Source organism: Pinus tabuliformis, chromosome Q (genome assembly GCF_031772625.1).
Source record: "Pinus tabuliformis cultivar Carrire ecotype Pingquan chromosome Q, CPIR1, whole genome shotgun sequence".
Taxonomy (NCBI): domain Eukaryota; kingdom Viridiplantae; phylum Streptophyta; class Pinopsida; order Pinales; family Pinaceae; genus Pinus; species Pinus tabuliformis.
The window spans coordinates 428,205,317-428,228,066 of NC_142296.1; the positions used below are offsets into that span (position 1 = coordinate 428,205,317).

Here is a 22,750-nt window from a genome sequence, read left to right on the forward strand (position 1 = left end):
CTTGTTTATATTCTCATATCTTGATTGTTGTACCTCTATTGATTTTGAAATTTGTTTAGTAATACTTTAACTCCTGTCTTGCCTGATTTGTTTTCTCGATCTCTCTCTCCCTCTCACACACTCTGATACCATATGTTCATACCATGCATGTATTTTCACTTGCTCTACTATGTGCAAAGAGCGCATGGGATTTGGACAAAAGCTGAAGGTTCAACTGCAGTGAAATGTTGGCAAAAGCTATCAAAAAATGTAGTGGAAAGGAAGTGTAGAAACGTAGCTGGAAACGTTAAAAGTGTCAATTGAATTTGCAACCAATGCCTACACAGTGAAATGTGTGAAGGCCAATAGTAAAGGATGATGTACTCTTCCCATCCAGGGGCTATTTTATGTTCATACTTCTTGAAGTTATTTTGTTTGACATGTTTAGTCAATTTGTATATAAAATATAAGCCTCAACTTTCGATACACACTCATCCACAGTTGGTGAACAATTGTATATAATTTTGAGATTACTTCTTATATTGACATAAAAATTTCTTTTTTCAGATTTTCTTAATAGGTGAAAAAAAAGCATTGAGCCTACTCCCAAGCCAAACCATACTTGGACTTGCTGTCAAGCCAAATTAACTCTGTCCTGAGTCTGACTTTCTGTCCATGAGTCAAACTTGCCAGAAGTGAGTTGATTTTATGAATACTCATGGGTTATTTTCTCCCTAATGTGTGCAACTCATGAGTGGATGGAAATAATTGCTAGGGTATAAAATAAATGCCAAAACTAGAAGGAAATGACATCATTTTTAATTATTTTGTGACAGAGTTTTTTTCCAAGTTTGAGTTGAACTCTTAAAATTTTCCCTTGTAGAGCTTAGTTTTCCAACATTAAATTTTCTAAAGTCTCAATGAATTCATTTAAATGGATTTATTTTCATAAACAGGTACTGTATCAAACTAACAATGAGTTTAACCCTGTCAACATTTTATTCTCTTCTTGGTCCAAACTGATGCATTAACATCAAATTGTGCTTTCATTAAGGTTAACTATGTTCACCAAAGGATGAATTTATGATCTATAATCCAGTGGATGAGTCAGAATATATCTCACTATGGATTTCATTGAACTACTATGCGAAGAAAATACCCATGCATGCATGCGTATATGGATCTCTCTGTTCTATGCAACCCAAGCAAAGATGGATAGATAAATGTGCAACAACACTTACAACATTGCACAATGCATAGAAATTTTTTAAGCTGGAGAAACCCTCACATGAATAAAACCCTGGCATGTTATTAATCTACAAACCAATGCTTATAATAATTTCCCTTAGGCTTCTGAATTTTTGGTGATTTCACGACCTCCTAGACAACCATAGCATTCTTGAATTGGTGGCCTTGGATATTACCTTCTCACACTATCTCTTATTTGGCTTAACTGGGCTACAGATATGATCTTCCCACCATTTTGTTTGCACCTTCCTCTCTTTCAGTCAGTCAGTCTTAGCTTACATGCAATGGACCCACACTCTCTCAACTCTCTCTTTTTTATGCCTTTTCTCCCAGATTTTATTATAGCCTATGTTGTTTTTTTTGGGTTGTTGCAGTCAGTATTCCCAGCTACTCAAGTTGTGACCCTAAAAGAAAAATTAAGAAGAAGAAATTTAATTCAAATTTGCCTCCAAAAAATTTAAAGTTGGTCCAACACAAGGAGATGTGCCCCTTGGGCACCTCATGACCACTATAAATACAAACTCAACCTCCATTTTTTTGGCATCAATTCAGATCACACAAAAATCATTTGTTTTTAGTTCACACGTGCGAAGGAGAGAGAGAAGAAGCAAGAAGTTTGACTAGTGTTGACCACTCTTTGACCGAAATTTCTGAGGCACTGTTTGCCCGAATTTCTGAAGCAGTTGACTGAGCTCTGTCGGGGAAGTTTGACCAATTTTCCTAGGCAGTTGACCGAGTTTCTGGGCAGCTGCAGTAGGCTGAGTTTCGGCCCTGTTGACTGAGGTTGACCGAAATTCTTGGCAACAACAGTAAGGCCAAACTTTGCCTGTGTGGATTCTGTAGTCAATTTGACTGGAAAATCAGATTGTACTTTTGCTGAATTGAACAATTTCTCCTAAGAAAATATTGTTGGCTTTTTCTCGAGTTTGGGTTTTCACAGTGTAAAATTGTGTCTCGTTTGTGCTTGGATGTCTCTTTATGATCCTAATATCATTATTGCATTACTGTTGAGATTTTCTATGTATAATTACTTAATGATGTATGTGACATAAGTGAACTTGGTTAAAGAAATCATTGGAAAGTAATTATCAGTTTAGAATATCATATTCTCTATGAAGGAAGCTGATACCATGTTGAAGAATATAGGGCAAACATATTAAGGTGATTCTTCTTTACTATGATAACAATTTGTGAAGCATTTATATAGTTTATCTTAACTTAATGTTCCATCCATTATTAGTGGGTGTGTTTACTTCATCAAACTACTACCAAAAACAAAAGAGACAAGAACACAAATATTTGGCTTTCTGTCAGGGCCAAAACCTCTCCCTCTTGGAGAGGAACACCCATGCAAAATTCTTCTTATACAGATTCCATTAACGAATACCAAAACCATGACCCTTGACACAATTCCCTCTCCAAGACCAAGACATTGACCCTCTTCTTCATCGTTTCTGGGATCATCATCCTTGTTGCACCTCTGCCTCACTGAGATCTTCATTACTATTGACATCATTGTTGTGCCATGATTGTCTCTTGATATTGCCACACAGGTGATCTCAACGTTTTCATTGAGATCATTATCATGACCTTGATTTTCATCCCTGATCAATGCACCAATGGCTTCATTGTTGCTACACCATATTTGGATAATCAATGTACCCTAGCTGGAAACATCATCATGCTGACTGTGAGCAGTAGAGAATGTACTTTATGACAAAAGTTCCAAGATAGTGAGGGCAACGATAAGATCAATGTGATGCTTCTTAAGCAGAGACAGTGAGACTGAGGCTATATGAAGACAGTAAGGATTTCAAGATTCTTTCCATCACATATATGCATTGACTGCCATGAATTAGGTTCACCGAAATTGTGATTACTTTCTTTCCTACACTGAGATCTTACTTTCCATTTAAGCCGAGACTGTAATGATTATTGCTGCTCCTTATCATGCCGAGACTGTAATAGTGTGAGATCACCGAGATACACATATATATGCCTAGATCAAAACTACAGGGATATATGTGAGGGCTTTACAGTCACTATAACAGCTTACTGTGTCACCCGAAGTCATTGTTGTCCCATCCGAGATTACAGTGATCCAAGAACTACACCTTACAGTCATGCGAAGGGTCTCAGAGATATGTCGAGATCCTATCCTCACTCGGAGCTGCAGACTTGTCTGAGATTCCTCCTTCCTACTCCATATACTCGAGATCATGACTGCACCTAAAACCCAAACGAGGTGTAGTCAAACCCTACTACGACTCTACTCCTATATGCAAAATTTCAGAGGCATGCGAGATTTTTTCTTCGTGTATTTTCGCTAACCCTAGATGGGTATTTATAGTGGTTATGTCCATATATGCAAGCCGACATAAACTCATGAACCGCCGTGACTATTTTATTGAGTCGACGTTACTTCCATTTATTTAATTTAATTCATTTTCGAGCCGACATGAATATCTTCATTATTCTACTTGCCGACTTCGGTGTTCTTACATTTGGAGAAGTGTTCTTTCATTTGGAGGATCATTCTTGGTCTTGGAGGGATGTTAAATTTAGTTGAAGATTTGTGTACATTTGAATGATACAGAATGTGAGTTCTGTGTCACTTAAAGAAAATGTCAGTTGAATATTTGTAATCATTTTTTCTTTGAAATGACTTCATGAATGCAAGGAGATATATAGGATAGATGGGTTATCTTGCATGGAATAAAATGGATTGACAGAATCCTTATAGAGAAGGGAATTCAGAGAAGGGAAGTTAGTGAACATGTCTCCTTTAAACTCATGAGAAGGAACTCTTAAAAGTCCTCTCATCTCTATGTAGCAAGAAAGGAGACAGATAAGAGATATATAAAAATTAGGAAAGACAATCTCTGACATGCAGTAAAGAATAAATATCTTCATGAGATCTCATTTGGGAGATGTAAGAAAGATGATATGAAAATAATAATCTACTAATCGATATGGAAAACTGCCTACTACCATGTTTTGCGTCAATACCTAACTACATAGCAGGTATTTCGATCGAAAACTTTGGGAGCGGATGAGATGTGGTCGATAAAGTGATGTTACCAACTTCCTTCACCTGATCACAAATTCAGATTCTCAAATGAGATTAATAAAACCAAATTATTGTCTTCCAAGTTGCTCAGTGCTCTTAGCCAAGTCCTGGATGGGTATTCAGGTGCGTCAGAGGAACAGAACCAAAAGGAATAGTTGAAGAATATTGCCATGATTGTCTGGTCAAGTTTAAAACAATGTAAGTGCTTCTTAAAATTTTACCATTTTACATATAGTTTAAGGTGTATTTTTCTTATAATAGGTATTATAGTTTCGGGCTTGTGTTATGCAGTGAAGTTTGAGAAACGTTTTTCTTCCTTGCTACTAAATAGTTTAGTATGTCTAATATATAAATGATAATTTTATTACTTTTGTGGGATGGTAGTGGCACACCAACTTGGGTTTTGCTCATAGGCACCAGCAGAGGGAAAATGTAATAATCAACAGGAGAAAATCACTATTGCTAGATCATTTGCACATCATAGGTCTAAGGAGATACAATTGGCCCAATAGCTGAAACAACAACACTCAAAATCCAAGAGAAAGATGCTCACCAAGGGAGAGAGAGTATAATCCATTATGTTGAACACCAACATTATGAACCCTGGGCTGGAGGAGCATCATAATGTATTTCTTATGATTTTCCCGCACAAGGTTGTTCCAGCTTCAGTTCTAGTCACAATCATCATTGTCAACAATAGTTGCATCGTCCTACTCTGCCATCATCTGGTTCTAGGATTTTTCCCCTAATTATGTCTATTTTTTTGCAGAGGAATATATTGGTCTCTCTTTATGATTCACCTTCATCCTCCTCTCTCTCAAGGGATGTTATTGTAGCTAATATATTTTTTTTGGTGATTGTGTTGGGAGCTCTCTGCAAGAGCCATTTCCATTGCCATTAGCACTGTCTGTTAGCCTCACTCTCATGTGATAAAAACAATTATAATTCCAAAACAATTAAATTAATTAAAATCAAGAAAGTTGGATTTAATCCTACCTTTCTAGATTGAGTTTTTTCCTCATAGTTAGGAGTCAGTTTAGGCTTAGTTGGTTGAGAGATTCTCTCCAACTAGTTAGGCTCCTAGATTAGTGTTTGGTTGAGATATTTTCTCAACCATAGTGTCCAAGATAGACGTACTATCTTGAGACAAACTTCCTCATGTATTTATTTGTACTATTATCATTATTTGTACATTACATTAAGAATGTGAAGAATACATTTAGGCTGAGGCCTTTTCCACCATGTTTAGTTTTTTTATGTCTTTGATATTTTTATATATGCTTATTTTATCTCCTTCATATGGTATCAGAGCCTATGGTTTGCTCTTTCGGATTGAGAGAGTGATAAGATTTGTTTGCAATTTCACTGTTGAATATATGAGAAAACTAGTTGTGTGATAGAACTATCTTTTCCAAGCAAGAGGAAAGAGTTGCAGGTTCTTGGTGTAGTAGGAGGAAATTTCTACTTAAATTTGTCACCCACCAATCTGTCACAGAAGCTCAAAATGAGGAGTATTATGTTGTAACAAAATCCGAACTTCTCACCCATCCTATGTTGTCAACGTGGAGAGAACTTGTCAACATGAGGGAGCAGACCGATGAAGGTGATGAAAAGAGGAAACTAGAAAATTCAAGGTGGAGCTTTCTTGGAGTGTTTTTTCTTCTACCGATCAAGAAAGTGTTGTATGAAGCAGTGCATTAGCTCTTGCTGTAAGAAAAGGCATCATTTGTTGTAAATCCTTCGTGTTTATATATTCAATTCTGAGGTGATGTATAGATAACCCTACTGCCACCATCCAACAAGCATTACAATTCGTAGGCCATTGTATTGAAACTACAGTTGTTTGCAAAGTTTGAATAATAATGTGAAAGAGTGAGCGTGAAAAATGATTCAAGAAATCGTTGTGGAGCTACGGCTTGCCGAGTACTTTATAATTCAATGGAAAGTGTGCACATGAATACTTTCATATTTTAAATGATAACAAATAATTGGACTGCGGATGATCATTCTCCATCGATGAAGATGAAAGGGAAATAATAATCACAAAAAAGAAGACGTGCTCATATTCAAGTATAAGACGATGGGCGGCAACATTCAATAGTTGTTGGGCAGCGATGCTGATAATAGTAGTGAAGCAGTACGATCATCAATTATCATTGTTGACTGGAGAGCTAGAGGTTGCATCAAAGGGACTCTTCAAAAGCTGTGGAAAGCCAACAAAACCTTCTTTCCACTCACAGGTCAACCAAATGATTAATTCATATTAGTTACTTTTCAGAAATCACTTAAATGAAATCTTCACGTTCCTTTTTATAAATCACCTTTGTAAAGTGATTTGAAAGTTTTATTAAATTTCTTTGTAAAGGGTTTTTAATGTGGTTATAAAATTAATACAGGATAATGTAGGTAATATATATTTTTTGGGAGTGACAAGTGAGTGGGGTAATAAGTGATTTTTTTGTTGGGGGGGGGGGGGGGTCAGGGGTCAGCGGGAGGGAATAAGGTAATTTGTAAGCGAGGTGTATTAACTTTTCATTTTTATTTTGGAGAGATGAAGTGTGATTTTGTGGAGTGACAAGGTGAAATTATTTTTTGTAATTTTGGAGTGATAAGTGTTTTGTACTTGGAGTGATAAGTGATTTTTTAGAAAATTTTATTGTTGTAATCCAAAGTAATATTTTACTTTGAGAGAGATTGAGTGAGTGAACATTTAGTTTTTGAAGACAATTTGCCTTCAAGGAGTTCTCAAACTTTGTGCTTAAGAAGTTTCAACGAAGATGTTGTAAAGATAAAAAGGTTGATGTACTCAAATACTTAATAAAGACATATTTTTTGGTGGTGATTGTGTCCTAGATCCACCCAAAATTGAATAAGGGGATACTAAGTACACCTTGTGTAGTAATTGATTGTGCATGTCTTTTTGTCTAGTTTTGACACTACAAATATCTTATCTAAAACACATGGAGTCTAAAGCAAGTGAATGAAACAAGCACATTAATCAAAGCACATAAAATTAATAATCTGCAACGAGCATTCAATCAAGCACAAACAATCACATGCATTTGCACAACTACAACACATAATTAAGGTTGGCAACATCAAAATTCAATATCAACAAGAAATTCAACATCATTCACTCAAGGCAAATCAAGTTAATGAAGCTGAAAACTCAAGCATTCCAAGGCAAAGTCTACATCAACATTCAACAACAATTATTCATTGTATAACTTGCAAATAATTTTTTTGTAAGTCAACTTGTAATCAAAGTCAAATTGAGTTGAATTGTAAGGGTGCATTCTTGTTGAACCCGACACCCAAGCTTTGAATTGATAAGGAATCAATTAAACTAAGTGAATCCATTGTTTTTTTAACTAAGTCATTCAAATCATTTTAAGTTTTTTTCTTGGGTGCATTTTCGATAGTATTCGACACCCTTCTTTTGATCAATCAAGAGTGTGAGTTCAAGTAAGTCCAAAGTTCACAACATCAAGAGAGCCTGAAACTGAGTGAGTTCAACTTTAACGAAAGCAAATATTCAAACAACAATCAAGCCTATTCATATCTACAGCAAGCGAGTGTGAGTTCAAGCAAGCATTCAAGTGAGCGAGTTCTAAAAATCCAACAAGTATTAAAAGCAAGCGAGCGTGAGTTCCAGCAAGTTCACATGGCGAAAAGCATTCAGTTGTTACAGATTCTTAACAATTTGATCCTCTCAACTGCTGAAGACATGGTGCAAATCAGCAAAGCAACTCTTGTTGATATTTCAATGAATCTACAACATGCACATGAAACAATTGAGTTCCTTCAACTAGAGTCGCAACTACAAAGAGATGAGCTACAACATAAGAGTGTTGCTTCCAAGTCATTCAACCATACAGATGAAGATAAAGATGTTGATTCCAAATCACTCATCCAAACAACTTCAAGTGTAGAAGTTGTTCATGATCAAATTGAACTTGCTTCTTCCAAACCAATCATCAAGCTGTGGGAAGAACTCCAAAGTAACAAAAATCGATGAGGATTAGGATATGACAAAGATGAAAACAACTTGCATATCCTCGATTATTCTAAGCCGATCAAGTTCATCAGTGCAGGATTTCTTAATCAAATAACATCAACAAGCCATGAGAAAGTTGAAGACAAACCCACATGCAAACATTGTCAAAAAAAAGGTCACATGGAAGATCATTGTTTTGATCTCCATCCTTGTCACCATTGTGGCAAGAAGAATCACTCATTAGAGAAACGTTGCAAACAAGACCAACCTACCAGATTAAAGATCAATTATCATCAACAGTAAAACGATTGTATAAGTTTTACAACAGAATTCAATCTCAACTATTGCAGCCAACAATCAATTGAAGATTGTACTCTCATGCACCTGAAAGCGGGAGTACAACAATGAAACTCTCCTACACCTAAAAGGGGGGGAGTTCAGAAATCAAATGCAGATGATTGTCTCTCCTTTCAGTTGACAAAGGGGGGAAATGATAAGGGAATTAAGGGTGGTTTTCAGACTGAAAGTATCGACAACATCATCAAAAGTAGCCAGTGGGCATCTTCAAATCATCCAATGGGCATAATCAACAAATCAACCAGTGGGCATCATCAACATTAAAGCAGCCAGTGGGTGGTCAACATCAAAGTAGCCAGTGGGTGTTCTCAATATTTTGTCAGTGGACAAAGAATGCTAATTGCAAGCAAAGGACAGATGGATGCTTTAGCATCTTGGCACATGATGGAGTTTTCAAGCAAAATTTCAGAGATGACTCAGACTTGCAGTTGACTCATGTTCTCTTATGATTGGAGTTTTTTCAACATCCAGCTTTGGCGGTTTTTCAGGCAGGTTTTTTGAGGATCAACAATTTCAGCATGAGAACTTGGACGATGGCTCCTGGTTCTTATTTTGGACTTATCATTGAGGGGTGGAATGTTAGCCTCACTCTCATGTGTTGAAAACAATTATAATTCCAAAACAATTAAATTAATTAAAATCAAGAAAGTTGGATTTAATCCTACCTTTCTAGATTGAGTTTGTTCCTCATGGTTAGGAGTCTTAGTTGGTTGAGAGATTCTCTCAACTAGTTAGGCTCCTAGATTAGTGTTTGGTTGAGATATTTTCTCAACCATAGTGTCCAAGATAGACTTACTATCTTGAGACAAACTTCCTCATGTATTTATTTGTACTATTATCATTATTTGTATATTACATTGAGAATGTGAGGAATACATCTAGGCTGAGGCCTTTTCTGCCATGTCTGATTTTTTTATGTCTCTGATATTTTTATATATGCTTATTTGATCTCCTTCACTGTCTAGGGAAGTTATTGTAGCAAACAGAGCTGGTGCAAATGATAGAACTGTACATAGAATAGCATCTCAGCAAGTGCCCACCCCATTTAAATAACTTGAGAGAGGTGTAGAGGAATGGATTAAATGTGATATCCTAAGGGATAACAACATTCCTACATTAGGAATTCCAATGTATCAGAGTGGGTTGCAACATTTTCTTCTAACAATTTGTTATGCTGGTCTAATTCAATGAAATCCTAGGGTTTGCATAGGCAGCAGTAGTAGCAGAGGCAACAATAATGGATGCCACAAACTATTCCTCAAACTGGGTCATCCTTTTTAGCACTTGGATACTGTGGGTCTACTTCATCAATGGTTGGACCTATGACAATAAGGACATCAATGCTAGTTTTCTTAGCCCCTCCCTGTCAACGACCTCATTCGAATTTCCTAAGAAATGACATCAATTTGGTGCCTTTTCCACTCCAAACTACACAGGTAGTTAAAATTCAATCTGTTATCCCAGTTTTCTCTAGTCCACCTGTTCGGAGGACTTTACCACAAAACCCAAACCCAAGTTCCTTAGGTAATGAAGACTAGAACTTCAATTGCTCAATCAACTTAGGCTTTGAAATTTGCCTAAAATAATTTGATCTATTGATATTCTTCACATTTAACTCTAAAATTTTCCTTTCTTCCAGGCTGCTATTGATATGAGAGGGTAGTATCTATTACATATTCTGACTCTGCTTGTCCCTTCCTATGTTTTATGAAGTTATAGAGTTTAATGTTTATGCCATCTAAGCCCAAATATCTAAACCCATATAATGTTTCTAGGTCAACTTCCAATATAAATTTATCTCCTTAAATTTGGTCCTTTTGAGGCTAGAGAAAAAAACAAGGGCCTAGAACAAAATTTTAGGGAGGAGGCTTTTTGGTAGTTTGAGAGCCTAAACATCAAGAGGTGAGTCTTGGATACATGACCTATAATTTTGGTGGGTATCCAATCAAATTTTCCCTAGGAAGGAAACCCTTAGTTTCTTCTCCCTCAACTTAAGGACTTTGTTAAGGGTTTCATGAGCCTTGGAATAAATTATTATCTTTGCAAGGAAACCTTTCTCTTTGTTCTTGACCTTGTGAACACCTATCACCATTGAAAAACCTCAAAACCATAGGTCTTGAACCTTGATTTCTAAGGCTTTTCTTAGAGAGTGTTTTGCTTCCTTGAAGCTTTGAAACATTATTGAGTCTCTCTCTTGAATGAGTCGTAGCTTGATCACATTGTACCTTATACCTAGCATATACATTTTAAGTGATATCCCTCGTACCAAGACTCCTCCCATTAGTGAAAGTTCGTAAAGAGCAGGGGTTTTGGCTGAGGTGACATTAGGCCTCCACCCCATTGTTAGCACGTAGTCTAGCTTTTAGTCTTGTAGGGTGTCTCTCTCCAAAGCCTACTATATTTTGTAGTAACATTGCCATCTGCTACATGCTAGATCTTGTAGATCTATTTGGAAATATCCACTAACTTTCCTTCGACACGATCAAGGTATACTTCATATTTTTGGATCTGCCTCCTCCCTCTAAGCTTAAGATCACATCTAGTATAATATCTCTCAACACATCACCAATTATAGGAATATCCTCTTGTCACAAGCTTTACTTTGTTCTTCCACTTCTTCCATCTGTTGCCAGAGCCTTGGCAACCTTCATTATGTACCTGCAATCCTCACCAGGAGGTCACGGAAGAATGATTATAACCCAACAAAGAGAAGCAAAGACAAGAGGCTAGCTAACAACAATAATCAAGGAAGAGAGATATAAGTTACTTATCTTTTGAGGATCATAGGAAATGTTAGCTCCCTCTTGATATTAACCTTCTTGCATCCATATTTAAATTTTATCATCCTTGTCCTCATCATCAACATGGTGCCATTGCTTCCTTGCATAGGCTAGGGTTTCTTCTTTCAGCGAAAACATTAATCTAGGGTTTTATCTACAAACCATAGGATTTTTACATTCAAGACTTCTAGTCTTCTAGGATAAATCCTAGTTACATTTTACACCCCTTACAAGTCCAATTAGACTTTGTAATGTGCCAATTTTCCTTTTCATAACCAAATGTCCAAAAAATCATAGAGTCCCAATGCCTCAGAAAACAATCAAAGGATATTTCATCTTGATATGAGACTAAGCGAAAGAGTCAAGATCATGGATCTTCCAATGAGATGTCTTCATCAAGAGATAAATATGATAGACCCATAACATACTTGGTTACTGCTTCAGTAGTACTAGTAAGGATATTCTTGCAACTCTATATTTGCAGCTGAACATTGTTTTTGACCTTTTCAACCCAAGTAGCTCATCCTTTCTCATATCAGTTAGTAATAATTCAGTTTTGCAAATGACTCATCTTTCTTGAGAGTACTTTTGTCTCCAAACTTGAAAGAGGACTCGACCTTTTTCTTCATTATAAGCTTGTTATGTCAAACGATGAACTTGCTCCATCACAATGTGCTTTGACATTGATTTTTTCCTTATTTCGAATTCTTAACTTTCAAGATTGAACAAAAATAGGTTCCATCCTTCAAATGCCCTTGGCACCAACAATAACCAAATTCACTGCATCTTCCAGGTCCTTTACTTAACAATGTAATATTCATGAAAACAAATGGCGTGATACTTTCATGAGCTTTTCAACATCCTACTTTTGAACACAATGCAATATTTTCAAGGAAAAACACAGGTTTGTTATCTCACACTTCAACTTTCAGCATTGACCTTATCTTTCTTTGAGCCATAACCCAAATTATGATGCTGTCATTTGAAATATCAAGATGAGTTTCCTAGATCAGAAGGCGTATCAATATTTCTGTATGATTGAAAATCATATTGTGAGTTTCATCACTAAAATTGTATGTGACGTGGCTCCTTCAATAGCCATCACAATTATCCTTTGATACATTCTTGTGATATGACTAAGGAGTGGATCACAACTTTGATACAAGGACTTTCAACCAAGCATTTAAGTAGTCATTTCTTCTAGCTGAGGTCTATAAGAATGTTTCCAAAGAAAACCATTGATCCCAAACGAGATTGTAAAAAAAAATGATAGAATATATCTTACATCCAAACATCAAAATTCTGACCTTGGCAGACTTTTGCTGGTCTCTTTATAGGGTTGTATTTCCAAACCTCATACTCGTCTTAGAACAACTTATCACTATTATGTGCTTTCCATGGAATTTGTAACAACCCCTAATTTTTTTTTTTTTTTTAATGAATAATACATTCAACACACATCACTTAATTATATATCGTGACACCATGCTGTGATGAGTAATGCATTTAACACACAACATTGTCTTAACACCATCTTGATGTGTATATTCTAGCAAATATACATTGACGTTAAATGGGTTAAAAAAAAGACATCCCTGGCAAAAATTTTGAGCACACAGAAGAAAATGGTTGATGTAACAAGGTAATAATTTTGTGATATATTAGCCTTGAGCTTGTTACCACCCATCAACCAGAATAAGAGATTACAGACAGTACACTATCAAGGGAAGAAATTTTAAATGGATTGAGATTAAGGCCTAGATGTAATTATTTCCCATCCATTCAATAACAATGAATACTACCTAATTGGTTTACAATCTACCATTTAAGAGAGAAGGAAATGATTTATTTTTCTGATTTTGCAAATGTGGTCGATTTGATTTCATTACAATAAGTCTGCCATCTAAGTGAGTCAATGCAATCTGAAGAAACAAAACACTAATAATATTCATTTTAGTTTATTATCTTGCAAATCTTGTCAGCTGGTTTTCATCATAATAATTGGATTGACTTCCTCACATTCAATGGTTACTTGATCTAAAGATCTGATCTCAATTGACATGAAGATCCTATTGTATTATATTCTAGATATACATAACGAGTCCCTTTTAAAAAAAAAATTACCAACACAGAAAACATTTTGTGAGCACATTGATAGAAAAAGCCTTTATTATATCAGAGGTCTTATGGCTATATTTACCTCACAGTAAATTATCTAGTACATGCACCAAATATGGTTGTTTGACTAGCAGTATCCATGCTAGATTTAGTCTATTCATACCAGCTACGCAACCACTGATAAGGCGTGTTAAATTATGAAACAATTAGGGACAAGTGCAAAAAAAATAGTAGGCTTGTGATCTTTGTTCGTGAGATAGTGAGGTCAATCGTAAGCCACATTATTGTTTCATTAGGCTTGAATTAAGGAGTCAAATGCCTTTTACCAATAATGCTAGATATAACACACTAATGTTAAGTGGCATACTGGTGCTTAGCCTTATTTCAATACCTCTAAGAGTACCACTATCCATGCAGCCTGTACTTGCAATTCATGGGGTAACCAATGATGCCTAGTGAGAATCACCAGTAGCATCACATGAATTAGCTTCCGATGAGTCTAATAATAGACTAAGACATTGCTGATTGCATATTGTAATGCTACCTTATGGTTATGTGGTAAAACAGGGTAGTGAACCAAGGACCTCATATGTACCATCCGCGTTGAAAGAAATCAATTTATTTAATGTGATGATATGTCATGCAAGGGTATTATATTGTTGGATGATAGGTTCCATTTTATACAGTAGGCTGCATACTAAGGTTGCCTACAAAGGTTCTGTCCTGTTAGTACTTATCCATACAATGGGGTGGCATACAACCAAACTGTTGAGAAGATTACCAGATACTATTTAATATGGCAAAGTGTTAAGCAACTCACAACACGAGAGTAAATCCCTTGTTATGACTCCCGAGGATTACAAAATGATGCACATACTAGCCACTAAAATGCCTGATAGTTAAACCAATGTAGGAAACAGGGCACGTAGCTAATCTTATATGTCCAGGCACTATACAGACCTTGAGACTCTCGTACCTCGGGCTAATATCCAGGGAAACTATGTGTTGTCATTCTTGAATCCACTCCTTTAACCATGCCTAAGCATGTAATCCTGAAGTTTTGTAAGCGAGCCAAGACCTCAGGTTACTCAACAACATGTGATCTGGGAAGGGAAATGGGACCAGAATCACAACTCTCCACCCATCCGCTGACAATTTCCCATCTAATGTTTCCAGGTCAACTTCCAAGATAAATTTATCTCCTTAAATTTGGTCCTTTTGAGGCTAGAGAAAAAAACTATGGCTTGGAACAAAATTTTAGGGAGGAGGCTTTTTGGTCATTTTAGAGCCTAAACATTAAGAGGTGGGCCTTGGATACATGACCTATCTTGGAAGTTGACCTAGAAACATTTTTTCTATAGCTTTTCTGATCCTTCGTTTCCTCTACTCCACCTTGATTTTGTTGTTGGGATTACACTGAAGGATGGGCCAGAGGATACTACTCCAGTGTAAGTGTAGGATGTCACCATTTTTACCTCCTCTTCTTTATAGGTGATAGTAGTATTAGATGCCTCCTTCTCAGACATGTTGAAAGCCTGAATATTTGATTTTGCAAGGTTGACCTGAAAGCCATAAGCATCTTTGGATTCCCCAAGAAGCAAGAAACACTTGCTCGCATTTTAGGATACTGTGAACAAAATGACATCCACTCTCCAAATGTCATAGTCTTTGAATCACTCGCGTATTCTGCATGGCTCCGTCTTCCTTGCGAGGTTGATGAGAAAACTAGAATGGTTGGTCTAGATTTCCCCTTTGCATGCAGTACTCGAGTGAAATATTCCCTTGTTAATGAGATCATGCAAACAACTTGTGCTCACAGATTTTTGCTGTTACAATAAACTGCAGATTTTTGTTGTAGAAGTCATGGAGCTTGTGGAGCTCACTCCTTTGAGAGATACTCTTGTAGGGCTGCCTGGAGCGACAGGTCTTTCTACAGAGCAAAGGAAGAGAATATATAGTAGTAGAACTAGTTGCTAATCCTTCTATAATCTTCATGGGTGAGAAAAACTTCCGGACTAGATGCCCATGTTGCAGTAATAGTTATGCATACTGTTCATAACAAAATCAATATAGGTCGAAAAATTGTTTGTACCATCCACCAACCCAACATTGATATCTTTGAAGCTTTTGATGAGGTCAATTCAAAAACTTTCATGATCAATCTATGCAATGTGAAACAAATGACATTTTTTTATGTTTCTTTGCTTGGCTTAACAAAAGGAAAGGGGTGCAAGGGTCTAGAATAAAGCAGGTTCCACAGAACCAATAATTGCTAAATCTTCAATTTTATTGGTTTCTTGAACTGCAGCTCTTGCTCCTGAAAAGGGGTGGCCAAATCATCTACACAGGTCCTTTGGGTCGTCATTCTCATAAACGCATTGAGTATTTTGAGGTAACGGTCATTATTTTTATGTATTTTATAAGCTATTTAGTAAATGATTGTCTTACCATTATCAATCCATGGTAGAAAATAATTATCTTGTCTGATTCTTGTTTGGTTTGTTAGGCTGTTCCAGAAGTGCCGCAGATTATAGAAGGATACAATCTAGCGACATGGGTACTAGAAGTGAGTTCCATAGTTATTGAGGAAAGGTGTGGTGTGGACTTTGTTGAAATCTACAGAAAATCAACACTTTATGAGTATGTCTAGACATAATTGTAGGAACTTGTTTGAGAAAGTGATTTTTCATTGCGCATATATGATTTTTCTATTTTTTTGTTGCTTGTTGCGTCGAAGAATAGACTACAATTTTTTTTAAGCCTTTTTTGACTAATGTATTGTTCTGCTTTTAGAGGAATCAAGCTCTTATTAAAGAGCTAAGAACCCCTGCTCCCCACTTGCAGGATTTGAATTTTCCAACACAGTATGCAAAATCCTTCAAAGTTCAATGCCTAGCATGCCTTTGGAAGCAACATGGGCCATATTGGAGGATTCCACACTATAATGTTGTGTGATTTTTCTTCACTACAGTGGTTTCCCTACTGTATGGAACCATCTTTTGGGACCTTGGAACAAAGAGGTTGGACACTCTCTTGACAGGCATAATAGACTTATTTGCAAAACTAGTCCGACCTCAATTTGACATTCTGTTTTCTCTATCATTGATTAGTTTATTATCTATTTCATATTTGAGTCAATAGAGTCACTTAGCATATTGAGAAATCAGTCTGAAGTATGTCTTCGAAGTGAACTTATAGTCTTTATTTGTTCCCTTGAAAATTATTTTGTTGCTCTCTATAAGAAGAGTAAATTGTATTTCTCTTAACGTCTTTTGCTTCAACTGCTCAATGCTTTCTAAGTATTCTTAGTGTCCTTTTACAGAGGAAAACAACAAAATCTAATGAATATTATGGGATTGATGTACTGTGCTATACTTTTTCTGGGTGTTAGCAATTCATTGAGTGTCCAACCAGTTGTCGAGGTTGGACGAACTGTCTTTTACAGAGAAAAAGCTACTGGAATGTATTCAGCCCTTCCTTACGCCCTTGAATAGGTAATCTAAATGTGAACATCTAGTCAATTATAGTTTTGTTATGAAGATCAATTTCATCGAATGACCATCCTTGTTATCTGTACCAGTGGAAATTGAGGTGCCCTATGTTTTGATATAGTCCGTAGTCTATGCCATCTTGGTCTATACTATGATTTCTTTCAAGTGGATAACTCCCAAGTTCTTGTGGTTCCTCTTCATTATGTTCTTCACTTTTCTATACTATACATATTATGGAATGATGACAATATCCTTGAATCCAAGTTCATATTGCTGCAATCATTTCATCAGTTTTTTATTCTACATGGAATCTCTTCTGTGGTTTCATTATTCCTCGACTTGTAAGGCCATATTTTCAACTCTTGATCCCTTCATCAATTTTTTCTTCCAGAAATGATTTGAATTGCAACGTTGACTGTAGTTGGCAATCCCCCTATTGAGTGATCCTAACAAGGTAAATTCTCTGGTTGAGTTTTGAAAACAGAAAATACCTGTATGGTGGAGATGGTACTACTGGGCAACTCTTGCTTCTTGGACACCCTATGGTATGATTGCTTCGTAGTTGGGTGATGTAGAAATCGAGATGGAGACAACAGATGGGAAAGTGAAGGTGGGCATGGTTTTGTGAACAATCCAATAGGCTCTATAATCCTGTAGGCTCTACAATCTCTGCCTTAGGTTTTCAATCATGTTGCTATAATCCTCAAGTCCGACCACAAGGGAAATCAAGTTATTTGTGGCTTCAAAAAGGTAGGCTGCAGGAAAAAATTACCTAGTTGGAGCAGACTGCAAGTGGATTGGATTATAATGATGTGACTTACAATGTGCTTGTAAGTGGAAAATTGGATAAAATCAAGCAATTGATGCAAGAAATGAATAATACAAGCTTGAGTGTTTTAGATTTCACTTACTATCCTTTGATCAATGGACATAGCAAGAAAGGCAACATTATTGAAGCTTTTCACTTCAAGAATGAGATTGCAGAAAAGGGTAATTTTCCTATTATCTCAACATATAATATGTTGATTCATGGGTTGTGAAAAATGGGCAAGGCGAAGAAATCATAGGAGCAGTTTGATGAAATGTGGAATATGGGTCTAATCCCATATGTTATTTTGTGCAATATAATGATTTATGGATACTGCAAGGATGGAAATAGGATCAAGGCTCTGAAGTTGTGCAATGACATGTTCGCTAGAAGTCTTGTGCCCATTGCAGTAAATTAGAATATGCTCAATGATGGGTAGTATGGAAAGAAAAAACATGGAAGAAGCTCATAAGATCATGATTGAAAATATTAGTACTATTTATGCTCCAACTGCTATCAAATTTTTGCTAAGTTCTTTGCACGATGAAAAGTGGAAGAACATATGCTTGGACAAAAAGTTTCTTTTAGTAGAGTCTCTGACTGTACCATTAATGTAAATGCTCAAGATGGTTGTTTGGAAAACTTTGTAGAACATGTATATAATTCTTGTAATCCCATATGGAGAATGGATGAAGAAGATTCGAAACTTTTGGAGGCTCCTAATATAGAGGTTGGAACAGAGGCTAGACACTTTGAATTGTCTTGTAATATTGAAAATGAAGTTAGTAATATTCAATGCACACTAGAAGATGATTTAATATTGGGTTTATCTTTTTCAGATGACAATGAATGAGGAAAGCTTCTAGAGAAATTCTATGGTTTGTTTTAGACTTTAATAAGGCACAAATTCATTGCATACAACCATCTCTCTAAATTAGTTAAGTATGCAATTGATGAGATTCAAAGTCTTCTATTAGAATCACCAATGCATTATGTAATTAAACAATCACCTATATGCATTTGATTCTTACAGTCTCATCAACCTCAGAATGTGATAAAATATGTGAACTTGTACATTCTTGTGGACTAGATAAATAATTTGTTCGTCAAAATGACACAAAAGATTCTTAGGAAATGGAAATCCAAGAAAACCTTATTCTTAATGATAATTTCACAAGCCTTGCTTTGGATGAGACATTATTGGGGGATAAAAGTGACTAAATAAATTCATAAAACAAAAGAAACGTTGTAATTTTCTCACCACTCAAACTTCACCCTAAATGAATGGAAAAACAAGATGTCACAGGTCAATTTACAGCTAGTCTCTATTTTTGACACTTTAACTTGTGAATGACAACCATAGGGATGGATGCAACACAGAGAAGAAAGGTCACAACGTGGCATGGAAGATGATATAACGCTTGAGAAATAGTTCTATTTATTGCAAAGCATTTATGAAAAGAAAATGTGAGAATCTGAGCTATGAGGAGCTTTTAAATATTGCAGAGAGTTTTTTCCTTGAAGAACTAAAGAGGTTTCATCCATTCTATCTAAAGGGTCAACCTACAATATTAAAGAACAACAAAAGGCATCATCAACAAATTTCTCAGGTGCTCTTCTTTAGCAAAGTTCAAAAGATATTTTGGCAGGGGTTGTAGAGAAAGTGATCTCGATAATACTCCACAACTATTAAGAAACTCATATAAAACCAAAATACGTTTTCCAAAGTGAAGCAATATTTTTTTACAAAAAAAATTCCACTATGTATGCTAATACTTAAATGAATAAGGATTGGAGGTTCAACCTCAGGGGGAGTAGATGACAGGGGAGCACCCCTTGTGTCATTGATGTTAAAGGGAGAGAAAGAGAGAAGAGAAGCACAAAGATATGGGGAGCATTATGGCAGGCATGTTGCCATCAATGAAAAAGGGGGGAGATTGTTGAGGTGTTGTCATTTATGGCAAAGCAAGGGCTAGCCATGATCAAAACCTTGCAAGTGAGAGGCCAACATGTTTGGATTTTTGGTGAAAAAGAAAGTGGAAAGCAACAACAACTAAAATACAAGAAGATTTGATTTTTCACACAAGAAGTGAGGCAACATTTGTGGGCTAGTCACTTATATCCACTACCAACAAAGAGTTATGTTATTCATTAGTAAACATTTATGACTAAAATTAATATGTTTCATTGGTTAATGGACCTATTTATACAATGAGGATGTTTTCTTCACTAGACATTGATTTTTTTTCATATGGCATACCCTAAAAACAAATTTAATAAACACCAAAATTGATGCATAGGTCATCCTACCTTGAGATCAAGTCAACCCTCCAAGAGACATGATAGTTCAGTAAGGTATTGACTAGTACAAATAAGAGTTAATGCAAAAATTGTTAAAGATATACTTATTTTCAAGAAATATTAATAGAAAAAGGAACTACCAAGCTTACACAACAACAACAACAAAATATGGTTTTATAATTTATCAAAAATTCGCCAAGACTTCACAATGTTTTATAACTTAGTAAAAGAATCACCAAGACTTTACAAATTATTGGTAGTTAAGTGAATGAGGTCTTCCATACTTAATTGTATGGTTTTGTCGTTCCTAAATTTTCTTAACAAAGCATAAACATTTTTTTTTTTTTCTAAATATTCAAATTGCTCATATAATGATACAAAAATGGCAACACAAGGTTGAGTTGCAACTATGTGTTGTGATGAATGGACAACAATATGATATGGCAACTATATGATATAGAAATCACATCTATTGTACAAACATGGAATGATGTTGGTGTATGCGTTGCAGAGTGATACAACAATTCCAATGCACGACAATTACATAGAGAACTTGGCATAATAATTTTTTTAAATGTCAAGCCTAATTCTTCTAATTTTTTTGCTCTTTTGCAATCAATTTTGCTTGAAATCCAATAGGAATTTGTTGGAATTACAAGTTATAGTAGGTATAGATTGAGCACCCCAAAGGGTTTTTCAAGGTAATAAATCCATTTATGCATTCAAAAATGCATTGAAGTAACCAAAAATTGCATCACTAGATCCTCATGAAAGAAACCAAAATATAAACAATTAAACTATGCATTTTTAAACAACAGCGAATGAAAATAGTATATAAAAATCAACTAACAATATGGAAAAGAATATTTTTGTGTGATCACAGTGACAAGTATGGTAGAAATGACAAGTTCAATATCTCAAACTATCTTTGATACCAATGGAGCATAAAAGTCCATGATAAATTTCCTCCATGATATAAAGACAAAAATATAATAATATATAAATGTTGAATGAATAAATTAATAATGATGACATTTATTGTGAATGACCCTCATGCATATTATGAATAACCTTTATGCATATTATTTAGGAAGATATTTTTATTATTATTATTATTATTATTATTAGGTTTATTTAGTTGATATTTATAGAAAAAAATATGAAAGAAGAATTTAATATACAAATATAATCTCAAAAATGTTATATAACCATAACTCTCCAGACTATATACATTTTTTTTTTTTTTGAAAGCGGCAATGACAATCAGAAAAGAAACGCATTGAAATTCAAATTTATTTAGCACATACATTCCTGCCACTCATTTCAAGAATCATACCATAACATTTTCATACCTTTAACTAAGATCAATAGTAATGAAATACATATGTACCGTTCACCAGAAGGCGAGACTCTGCTTGCTCTGCTGTTGCTGGTATTCCCTTGTAGCTGGTCACCTCCGCGAGTGAATGATGACGCACTTGATCCGAATGCGAAGACTCACCGGTTGACCTCCCAGCCTACTCCTTGGGTACTCTTCTTCCCCGCGGACCCCCGAGCTGCAATGGGGTTGTACAATGGAAACAATCACTAGCTAGTAGAGGAGAGCACACCTTGGCTCAAGAGTCCCCTCTCTAAATCCTCTACCTCACCAAACTAACTATAGCTTCGTAATCACTGCTCTCACAACATTTCATCCATCCAACAATAGGGTTCCCAAAAAAGTCCTTTCTCCCATGGCTTGCCCCTTCTTTTATAAGAGTCCTCATAGGTGACACTTGTCATGTCATGCATAATTAATTATTTTTTATAATTCAATAGCTTGATTATTCACCCACCCATATGTCATTCTCACATCAAGGGTCTCCCAAAATTCTTTACTTAAATTTTTATTTAAAACTAATATTTTGCTCACCTCAACAAGATTCCTATTTCTTCTGCTAGTTGTCTCTTTATTCCCCCCTTTTATTCCTTAATTTGTGTTCATTACTTGAAGTCAATTAATGAGTCAAGATTTTATCCCCAATCTACTCCTTAATTTAACTCAGGTTATCTCCTAGATGGATATTCTTATGTTGGTTGTTGACACATGGAGCTTCTCTACATTTCTCTAAATTTAATTTATTATTCTCATTTTAATTCGCCTTCCCCTTTTCTTAATTAGGTTTAAATTAGTTTAGGATTAATCTTTATCCTTACTATTATGTTTGTCTTTCCCCTTTTTCCTAATTAAGCCACATAATCTTCCTAGTATTTTCCAAAATGGGAAGGGTAGAGTTTTTAAGGTACTTTATTTTAATTCTTCCTATGATCCTCCTTATTCCAAGTTTTATTTTTGATTTAATTACATTGGTTTCTAATCATCATTTACCCTTGATGTAAATTTACCTAGTTTTCATTCCTTGCTTATATTTATTTATTATTATTTATTTTTAATGATTCCAAGGATGCCAAGTTTGGTTGTGCCCTTCAAGAACTTCCCTAGAAGTTCCAAGGGTGCCACACCTAATAGCTTATTTGTGATGTCAAGGGTGCCAGTTTGGTCGTGCCCTTCAAGAACTTCCCTAGAAGTTCTAAGGGTGCCACACCTAATAGTTTATTTGT

The 22,750-nt window shown here is 35.6% G+C and overlaps 1 pseudogene; it reads left to right on the forward strand.

Annotated features, from left to right (window-relative positions):
- Positions 1 to 4,408: 4,408 nt before the first annotated feature.
- On the forward strand, positions 4,409 to 17,668 carry LOC149220042 (pleiotropic drug resistance protein 1-like; annotated as a pseudogene).
- Positions 17,669 to 22,750: the final 5,082 nt, after the last annotated feature.